The 9374-nt window shown below is 41.7% G+C and overlaps 2 long non-coding RNA genes across 3 annotated transcripts in view; one reads left to right on the top strand and one right to left on the bottom strand.

The window, feature by feature from the left end:
* The first annotated feature begins 6115 nt into the window (after positions 1 to 6115).
* LOC145441361 (uncharacterized) lies at positions 6116 to 8455 on the top strand. Its single transcript, XR_013915808.1, has 3 exons — positions 6116 to 6649; positions 6716 to 6890; positions 8244 to 8455. It is a non-coding gene; the product is annotated as an uncharacterized LOC145441361 (long non-coding RNA).
* A 4-nt stretch (positions 8456 to 8459) lies between these two features.
* Positions 8460 to 9374, bottom strand: part of LOC145441360 (uncharacterized) — a 370726-nt gene continuing 369811 nt past the window's right edge. For both annotated transcript variants that reach the window (XR_013915807.1, XR_013915806.1), the window contains exons 2-3: positions 8924 to 9344; positions 8460 to 8548 (exon numbers count right to left, since the gene is read on the bottom strand). This is a non-coding gene — a long non-coding RNA (uncharacterized LOC145441360). The remainder of the gene's footprint in view (positions 8549 to 8923; positions 9345 to 9374) is intronic.

Genomic DNA, 9374 nt, shown 5'->3' with positions numbered 1-9374 from the left:
AAAGTGTTCTCGGTGATTTTGTTCAAAAAGCAGCCACGTTTGATGCGGGTTCATTCAGGTTGTTCAGATTCGAAAAATTGTCAAGAAACTTCTATGCTTCTGACCCAAATGATGGTTTAGTACACAAAAAAAACTTATGAGCAATTTTGGTCATGTTCATCGTGATCTTCTATCCTCGAAAAGTCCATAAAGATCCACGGGGCAATTCTTACTACTGGATCTGCAATGCTGACCATGTCACCGGTTTATAGCTTTTGTGATGTTGAAAACGGCCGTGTATAGATGATATATTGCAATAAAATAGACATGTTTACAAAATTTTACTTAGATGCAGTCCCATGAAGGCCACATGCATCTTGGTTTTGCTCAGCACCACCACCGCAACTGCCGCACCCCAAACCCCCCAATTGGGGGGGCCCAAAATTTATTCGTCAATTAGCATAAATCATGGAGTATTTTTTGAAGATTTATGCAATTTTTTCAAATTTTTTTTTCGTGCTGCGCCCGAATGCAAGTAGCCATTTATCTTTATTATTGGGCATTGGGCCATTACCGCGCCACGACCCACCAAGACATACAATCAAGTTTTAGGCCATATAACATGCGACTCCTTAAGTTTGGCGCTGTATTTTTGAATATTAATTATGCAGATTGATGATGTTGGGTGATAAAAATGTTCAAATATAGTTATTTGTGAACATCGATGTAAAACATCAATAAATCATTGACTCATCGAGGGTTTTGACTTATTCACCCAGACGACAGGTGAGGCACTGCCTCATTGGACCGCACGTCACTGTATCAATGGGTCCGCCCACCCGAAGATGTTTAATTAGGTCTATTATTTACAGGCACTCCCGTTTTCAAGACACTTCACTCAGCTCTACCGGTAAATCTAATTATGTGAGTAGAGAGGACAATAAATTGATAGCATAATATATATGCAATCGCCGATCTGATTGACCGATTTTATCATAAATTATCGAAAATTTTCGCGCCTCGCACTGGCTCAGAGTACAGATGATTTCGTGCCAAACGCGAACAACGTGATGGAGGGGTCGTTTCATCGCCCTATGGGAGCCCAAGACCCACGTTTTTGGGGCCTGACGAGGTGCTGTTGTGTTCCTGCCAACGGGTGTACGCCCGAAGATGTTTAATTAGTATTGAGTAGTCCTACCTTTTCAAACACGCCTAACTCAGCTCTACCGGCAAATCCGATTACGTGAGCAGAGAGAAGATAAAAATTGATAACAATACAAGTCCCGATCATACTGACCGATTCAATCATGAATTCTAGAAATTTCGCGCGCTTAGGCGACAAAAGCTGATTCACTAAACAAACTCCTTACGAATATGATAAATAGCGGTCAACAGGGTATCGCCGGAGGGGAGGGGGGTCTGGGACGCGGAGCCCCCTCCCGAAGTTCGGTCTATAACCGTATGGGGGGCCCAAGACTGAAGTTTTTTTTTTGGGGGGGGGGGGGCTGACGAAGTGCTGTTACGGCCCTGCTCAGCACAACATGTCTATCATGTTCATGGGAATCATGTATTGGTTACACGGTTGAAAACCGCTTATTTTGGATCGTACATTGAAGAAGCGCCGTTGGGTTGCAAATCTAGAACAAATGCAGATATTTCCTGCTTCTTTCCTCCTAGTTTTCAGCCAGAAGATATTATTTAAAGGTATGTAATGTCGGTAATATTTTTCAGAACTTTGAATCATCTGTAAAATACCGAGTTATTTTATTTTATGGTAGACTGCAATTTGGCTGAAGGGGAATATGTCTGAAACAAATCGGAGAACTGGGATCGATGGGTTTTGACGGACCCACAATGAACGAGATTCAAGTCTGCTCACTATTTGTAGGGTTACCATACGTCCTCCTTTTTCAGGTTTTTGAAAATGTCCTCCGTTTTGATATTTTTGGTTAAATATAGTGCCAAATTCGACTGAGATAGTGGAAATCAGCACTGAAGTAGCGCTCAGGCGGCTATATTTCGAGAGCTGAGCCGGAAAGTTGACCTTTTTTTAGTCGGATATTCCTCTGAGTGTATTAGTCACTCCAAGTTACCGACTCAAGATGAGGTTCTACAGAAGTGGTTCCCAAACTTTTTCGGTGTGAGGGCCAAATTTAGAATTTCAGAGTACGGTCGGGGCCGCACGAACACTACGGCTATGAAACGGACCCAAACAGTCATCATAGCTATTTCGGAGTATAGTTTTATTGCCATGGCGAGATTTCAAAGCTGTACACTGTTTACCGCTACTTATCTGCGGCATTGGGTGTCCGTTGAGTGAATCAGCTTTTCTCGCCTAAACGCGCGAAGCGCGAGTATACTTTCTTTAGTTTCATGACTGAATCGGTCAATTCGTCAATATGATCGGGAATTGCATGTATTGCTATCAATTTTCGTCCTGTCTCTGTTCACGTAATCTGATTTACCGGTAGAGCTGAGTGAGGTGTGTTTGAAAAGGTATTGACCCCATCAATAGTAATTAAACATCTTAGGGGGTATACCCGTTGGCAGGAACGTAACAGCACTTCGTCAGGACCCCGGGCTCCCATAGGGTGATAAACTGACGCCGCATCACGTTGTTTGCTTTTGCCACGAAATTAAAGTTATACTGTTTAGTGAGACAGCGCGACGCGCGAATATTTCGATAATTCATGATAAAATCGGTGAATAAGATCGGAATTCCATTGTTGTCCTCTTTGCCCACGTAATCAGATTTGCCGGTAGAGCTGAGTGGGAGGTGTCTTTGAAACTTTAGACCCCGTAAAATTAAACATCTTCGGGCGGGCGGACACCTAGGTATGACTTCTTTACATGATGTTATTTCGTGACATCCTGTCTGCTATATCAAAAAATGTAGAATTGCCGAAACCTACTAAACTGAAAGATCACACGATTTCAGATTGGTATGTCTTCACTGGCATATAATTTTCTTTCCTGCGGGATGGTATTTGTCTTGTGGGGTTCAGATTGCCAAGACAAGAACATTTGGCGCTAGTCATTTAGGCGCCTATATGGACAAATAAACCTATAGTATTTTGTATATATAACAAAGTTTTTGGTATTTCGAAGTTTTTGGTCAGCATAAAAGCAGTCCTTTACGGATAAGGCTTTCTCGCTGCCGATCGTTCTGACACACTTCTTGGAGTCACATGATACATGGCCTAAAACTTTATATGTCTTGGTGCGTTGTGGTGCGGTCATGGCCAACGCTGATATGCCCATTTCTATAAATCTTGCGTATTTTTTCTTTGGGAAGATATGTGGCGAATTAAAATCGCGCAAGGCGCAAAAATTTTTTGAAAGAGTTGCATAAATTTTCAAAAAATACTCTATAATTTATGCTAATTCACGAAATAATTTTGGGTCCCCTTCGAGCTCGGCCCCCCTCAATTGGGGACTTTGGGGTGCGGCAGTTACGGCCCTGACTATAGAACTACCAATTATGCTGCTTTTAGCCGGCTAAGCAGTATGCATCTCGGCGTATTCAACCGTGAGTCACGTGTTGCACATCTAGTTATCATAGGGTTACCATGCGTCCTCTTTTAAGATGATTTGTCCTCTTTTTTGATTTTTTTAAAAGTGTCCTCGGAGGGCGCCCAAATGTCTTCTTTTTTGAGGTTTTGTCTTCTTTTTTGAGGATTTTGGTTACATATAGGGTCAAATTCGACTGATATACATTAAGTCAGCACTGTAGGAACGCTACGGCGGCTATTTCGGGAGCTGGACCGGAAAGTTGACCTTATTTTCAGTCAACCACCTGTTAGTGTGAAAGAAAAACTGTATTTTCCGGGAGTTGAGCCTCTATTTCCTTTTTAGTCAAGCGACCACGAAGTGGGAAAAATCTACCATTTTTTCAGGATTTTCCTCCGGTTTTGAAAGTTATCAATACCTATTTATATCTATAGCTACTGCTCGTTCATCTGGAAAGTTAGGGCACATTGCATTGAAACAGCAGTGACGTAACGTTAGCAGTCTATACTGACAACTTTCCTGCAATTCTATAATTAAAAACTACAGAGGCCAAGCCAAGCAAGAGTATTTTATAAATAGAAATTTTATTTTTTGTCATAAATCGATTTCTTAATATATTTTTGGGGCCGCAAGAAGGCGTTTGGCTACAGGCAATTTGACGGTTATCTTTGACCGGCTTGCCGAGCAATAAATTTGCTGAATCAGGTATCAATCGAAAGCTGACTCTGCACTGATTACGAAAATATAAATTTTATTCCACTCATGGCCCTGGAACCCCCACAATCAGCCCCAAATTATTCGTTGTTGAGTAGATTGGCAGTGTGACGCAACAATGCTGTCTGGCGAAACGAGAGAGAAACTCAAGAGCAAGGATGCGGCCGAGCGGCGAGACTGGGATCAGCTGACGTCGCGGCAATAGCTATGTGCAATCGCGTCGCAGAGAAACGCTGCGCTGTTGATACTTTTTCTATTTGCTTCGGTACAAGCGAGCACGCCTTATCAGCCTTTCCTTGACTTTTAAGAGTAAAACTGGGTCCACAGAATGTATTAGGGCCCTACCAATTTTCGCGCATTATCCTTCAACTGATAGAGATATCTAGGCTACGTCTAAATTGTCTACATTGGATATGTCACATTATTATGATATCGATTGCCTTAGCCCGCTAGTTGCGTAGGGCTCCAGAGACGCGTGGCGCTGTTGATACTTTCTATAGGCGCTTGGCTAAAAGCAAGCACACATTACCAGCCTTTCCCTGATTTGTAAGGGTAGAACTGGGTCCACAGAATGTATTTGATCCCTACCAATTTTCGCGCAATATCCTTCAGCTGATAGAGATATGTAGGCTACGTCTAAAAGTAGTCTACATTGGATATGTCAGATTATTATGATATCGATTACCTTAGCCCGCTTGTTGCGTAGGGCTCCAGAGATGCGTGTCGCTGTTGATACTTTCTATAGGCGCTTCGCTAAAAGCGAGCACACATTACCAGCCTTAATTCCTTGATTTGTAAAGGTAGAACTGGGTCCACAGAATGTATTTGGGACTTACGAATTTTCCTGCAATATTCTTCAACTTTTAGAGATCCTTCCGTCTAAGTATAGCTAGGTTAGTTATCTATAATTACACAATGCACATAGCTATTGCCGCGACGTCAGCTGATCCCACTCTCGCCGCTCGGCCGCATCCTTGCTCTTGAGTTTCTCTCTCGTTTCGCCAGACAGCATTGTTGCGTCACACTGCCAATCTACTCAACAATGTATAATTTGGGGCTGATTGTGGGGGTTCCAGGGCCATGAGTGGAATAAAATTTATATTTTCGTAATCAGTGCAGAGTTAGCTTTCGATTGATACCCGATTCATCAAATTTATTGCTCGGCAAGCCGGTCAAAAATAACCGTCAAATTGCCTGTAGCCAAATGGAAATTGTGACGTGATACAATTTCATTGAACCGTGAGATTTGCTTGTGTCGACACCATATAGGACACTATGGTTTCAGGCATTCTCCTTCTACTAAATAGACACTTACGTGACCTTTGACACGAACCAATCAGGTTGCAGCAGGATGTAAACAAAGAACAAGGCCGGGCAAGCTTACTATGAGCTCTTATGGAAAAAGGTTGAAAAATGAAGGTTTTAAGCAAAATTACCTTGAATTGGGGATGACTGGTCTTAATGAATAGTAATAGCGTAGAGCTAGTATGTAGTTGCAGCTTTTAGTCTAGGATGAACATGAATGGTGGCAAGTACGTATCAGCGTGCTGTGTCCAAATACATGGATTTTTGACAACTTTTCGGACTAAGCGACGATTGTTGTATACTATACTATAGGATTGTGACAATGCATACTTTGACGATTTCATAGGCTCCAGGTCTCGAGCCAAATTTTCAAGCATATCTCATGTTCAGAAATATATGCTATAAAATACAGCTGCTGCCACACATCACAATTTTGGTGTATTGATTATGAAACTTGAAAGCTATGGAGATTCTATCGAATTTCTGGATTTGAGTGGAACAGCATCTTCTTCTAACACCGCGGAGAAAGCTACGAAGTATTTCATGGAGCGCTACGTACACGACTTAGGGACAAAGATTGAGGAGACAATCCACTCTTTGTGGAAGCAATATTCTAGGCCCTTTTCATACCGGATTTACGAAACTCTTTCGGGAACAAGTTCCGAAACAGGCGATGTTCACATAGAGAAAAAATTACCGAAACAGTTCCGGGAAATGAGCGCGTTCATACCTATTTAGAGTTACCGCGAACTTATGTTCATACAGGTCGTTTTTTCGGTAAATTCGCGGGAAATTATGGCCAGTATGAACGCGATTCTCCGTAAGTGCTGACAGTTACGAAACCATGTCTGTGGGGTGTTCCAGTTGTAATATGCTTGTGGAAAACGACGTGAAAGAGGCATATTCGTGAGATGCGGAGAAATTGGCTCCAACTTTTTGCTATGGGATGTTGCGGATATGCCTTCTCGATGTGTATGGAGTATGGGGATCTATACTCAATATACCTGTATCAGTAATAGAGCCCGAGCATGTTCATGGCTTGTATATTATCAACCGAAGCTGAGAGTAGAAACTGAAAGCCAGCAAAGAGGATAGAGTCCTGGAATGAAAAGAACCACCGATCACATCTGCGTACGACAAAGTCAGTTTATCTTTGTGGTTGCTGTATAATGGTTTTGGTAAATCTAATCTTATGTATACTGTACAGAGAAACCAGGGAATTCTAGAAATCCGTGAGAGAAACATTTGGTATACTCTGCAACAAGCTTCGAGACCATAACGAAAAGCAGCCAGCAAATTATACGAACTCAATTTCTCTTGATTGCTGAGTAGCTGTCGCTCTTTGGAGGCTAGCCAATGAAGCCAATCGTTTATAGATCCAGGTAAACATCAGATGTATTTTATGAAGGCAACTGTCACAAGTTGATTTTAATAAAAATAATTGTTGGTGCCTATAGTAGGGCTAGCCACAATGATTCGAGTACTCGAATCTGGATCGAGCATTAACTTTATTGATTCGAGTCGAGTAGTAAAATACTATTTTTCGAGTACTAAAATTATACTGAAAGTTGATTTACTAATGAGAATTATACCGTAGTTTTGATACTATTTTCCACTGAGTAAGCCTTGAAACCTTGATTGGCCGTGTCGCAACATACGAGATATAGTACAAAGCTACGAACGTTGCTGGAAATAACACATTTCCGAAGTCATGATCATCCCGTAACACTGTCAAGCAGTGCAATGAAATCGGTATGGTCGAAAAACACCAAAGTATCTTTAATGTGACGGACAGTAGGCGTTATGTTCTTTGTGGTGGCATAAAAGGTAGCCTACACATTTGAATTTTGGCATAGTACATTGTGTTGTGATGTCATCATGATGATACTGAACTGATACTCGACTCGAAGCGTAATAAGTGATTCAGAATCGAATCACTCAGGTACCCGATTTTGCCCATCCCTAGTGCATAGTAATATTTCTATATTTGTCATGGCGGAATGTCAGCCAGTTTTTGAATAGCATACCGTAGCATTTTCTACACGCTTAGCGCAACATCTTGTAACTCGATTTCTTGCTTTTAATATTGTTACCCCTTTGTGAAAATGAAAGAACGCCTAATGTATCAGATTGAGTCTAACTATATATATTCGCAACCTCCCGATTACGCTCGCAGAAATACCGTCGGCTATGAAACCTAGGCAAAAAATGATTGACGCATGTTGGACGAAGCTTTCGATATAGATATGTCCAGGTGCTGAATAGTCCAGTCCTTGCAGGCTTGCAATATAGTCAAGTGACAATATTATTAATTTATCAACTTCAAAAAATTTTCGCGTCTGGCGCGCGCCTAGTGGGCCGCACAATAGTTCGTCATCGAATGTGGCCCTTTGGCTGAAAAGGTTGACCACCCCTGTTCTAGTTGCTAGTTTGAAAAATTGGGTAGTTGGGTAGTTAAAGTTGCGCATTTTGAAATTCCAGTACTTTGTACAAGTCTGAATGTTGTGGGTGGGTAAAAAATTACCACAGCAACATTTGTACCAAACATGCATTTGCTGCATTCAAGTTTGTCAGGATGACTTCATGATTGGAAGCCAGAGGTTTCTGTACTAGCCTACATAACTGATGACGCAGCCTTTTCCCTGAAACACAAACAGAGCATAAGCTGAAGCTAATTTCAAATATGTAATATAAATTTCTTTCTGCTGCCCTTAAATTCACAATTGCTTTTTCAGAAACTTAGCACAGCACACATGAAGGTTGAAAGATTTTGGTCGACTGAAGGCGCGGTGTCCGGCTTTTCTCAGAAACTGCAATCCGCTAAGGCCAGAATGATACAGAGGATGGTATACGCAATGAAGTCCTGGTGGTGATCCAAGTATCGCTGGCCCAGACGTCGGAAATGCCCTGTGTGACTTTCTCAATAAACAATGCTCTTGCTTAACCAGATGTGTTTGTGCTGTTTCATTTTATTCATGAGAGAAACTTTAATGCACACTTGCACAGTTCCACCTTTTTCATCAGTATCCTCCATCTAGACCTGCGGAAAGATCAGATTAAGTTACACTTGCCTAGCATTGCATAACAAAGGAATGACTTGGTTGTAACAAGAAAATGAAGGCATAGGTGAAAACCAAATTATGGCTTGGATGATGTACGATGGTTTACCAGCCCGTTGATACAATTTCAATTTTGGTTAGTGATTCAGAGCTAAGGACATCATTCTCTGCTGTGCTGCCACTATCAAAGCAGATGTTACTAAATCCTCTTTTCAGTAGGCGTATATGACAGTGACTAACCTACGCACAACATATCCGTGGTTAGAAACTAGCCTTTGATGTAACAAATTTGGTTAGGGTTAAGATAACCTACCAAATTAGTGTTGAAGTCCTACTAAAGTTTTCAGGCAACTCACCCAATGCTGCATCATTTGGAGATGGTGTTCTACCTTTTTAGCCGTGCTCTGTTTACAAAACCACAGCAAAAAGAAGCTGACTAGTGGTCAGTGACTACGTATTGTGAGCATACAGAATATAAATCCAAGAATAATACATTCCCAACACCATTACACTAGAAGATCAAAATGCCGCAGGTAGCTGACCTCGAAATACAAGCAGTCGGAATGAACAGCGCGTTACCGTAACTAAAAGTTTGATTGACAGCGTTCCGGGAACCCAGCTGCGCCATTCGTGTTCATACTCAGTCGGTCCCGTAAAAATCTCCGAAAATAAGTGCGTTCATACCGCCCCGAAACACCAGTGTTATGTTCACATAGAGGGGTTCCGGTAAACATTTTCGAGAAATGTTATCCCCGGAACCCTGGTATGAAAAGGGCCCTAGTGAACAGCCAATGTTATCACAACTTG

The sequence above is a fragment of the Botryllus schlosseri genome, chromosome 6, assembly GCF_051294905.1.
Source record: "Botryllus schlosseri isolate E-star chromosome 6, Bs_hap1, whole genome shotgun sequence".
Lineage (NCBI taxonomy): Eukaryota > Metazoa > Chordata > Ascidiacea > Stolidobranchia > Styelidae > Botryllus > Botryllus schlosseri.
The sequence above is the reverse complement of the archived record's forward strand: the minus strand, read 5'-3'. Positions and strand labels throughout refer to the sequence as shown.